Here is a 1,382-nt window from a genome sequence, read left to right on the forward strand (position 1 = left end):
AGTTGTTGAACCTGTGAGCTTAGGACCATGGCCATAGGGGACATCAAGCTCAATCGTGTGAACCTCAGCCTGTATGACCGTGAGACCAGAAGAACTAGATGGTGCCTGGCTACCACTGTCAGCCACTGGGGAAAGGATCAGGGCAGAGTGGAAGAATGATGTACATTAAAACTCAAAATCATGAAAAAGACCAAGCTCTTTGGTCTGATAGAGCCTGTTGAAACCATGGCCCCTAGATAGCCTTTAGGCCTGGAATTGAACTCACTCCCATGGCTTCTAGCCAAACAATAGACAGGCATATAGGGTGAACATTTACACCAGGTAGAGACACTCCTTAGAACATTCAACCATGGGAGAACCGAAGGGCAGTATTTGCACAGAAAGATAGCTCAGGGGGCAGGAATGCATAGGAAAGGACACAGAGAAGAGGTGACCACAGGGAGGAAGTGAGAAGAGAGCTGTTACATTGTGGAGACTGCAGTCAATGTCATGAAACAAAATGTGTATGAGCTGCTATATGGAAAATGAATTTGCTCTGTAAACTTTCACCCAAGTGATAATAAAAAAATTTTTTAAATAAATTTTTTTTTAAAAAAAAATCTATTCTAGGCACAGTGGTGGCGTGGTACCTGAGGAATTTGACTGCTAACCAAAAGATTGGAGGTTCAAACCACCAGCCACTCCTTGGAAGGAAGACTGGGCAATCTACTTCCGTAGAGATACCACCTCGGAAACTCAAGGATAGGCTACTGTGAGTTGGAATTGACTCAACGTCAGTGAGTTTAAAATATATACTGAAACCACCAAATATATAAAAACAATAACATATTCCATATATTATGGTAATGTTTAATATATAACTTCTTATTCTATAAGCCAAACAATGTCTGGGCAAAAAACTAGAATTATAAGAACATCCTGACCTATATTCTATTCTCTTATACTATAATACACAATAGCCTTTTAATATTTTTTTAACTGATATATTACTGACTGTTGTCAGTTTTAACACTTTACTGCAGGAGGAATCGGATAAATTAAAACCAAACAAATTCATGAAAGCAGCTACAGTAAATGACAGCACCAGGTGAGTTTCTTCAGCATTTTATAGACATTAATTAATCCCCAAAACCTTTTTCTCAGGGGAGAAATATGTCAGGACCTGTAAGCCTGAGAAAGGGGATCAATTATATTTTATGTAACTCTTTCCTCTAGGTAAATACGAAATGCAGTAGCAGAACCTGAAAGCAAGCCAGAGAAACCTGTTATGACTACTGAGCTGTCCTACAGAAAAAGGAACAAATTGAGATTTTGTCAAGCTTACCCATAACATTAAAGACATATTTAATCCAGTTTTGTTATCATAACACAGTTTATCTCAC

This window comes from Orycteropus afer, unplaced genomic scaffold (genome assembly GCF_000298275.1).
Source record: "Orycteropus afer afer isolate SDZICR_OR568_19922 unplaced genomic scaffold, OryAfe1.0 scaffold00580, whole genome shotgun sequence".
In the NCBI taxonomy this organism is placed as follows: Eukaryota; Metazoa; Chordata; class Mammalia; order Tubulidentata; family Orycteropodidae; genus Orycteropus; species Orycteropus afer.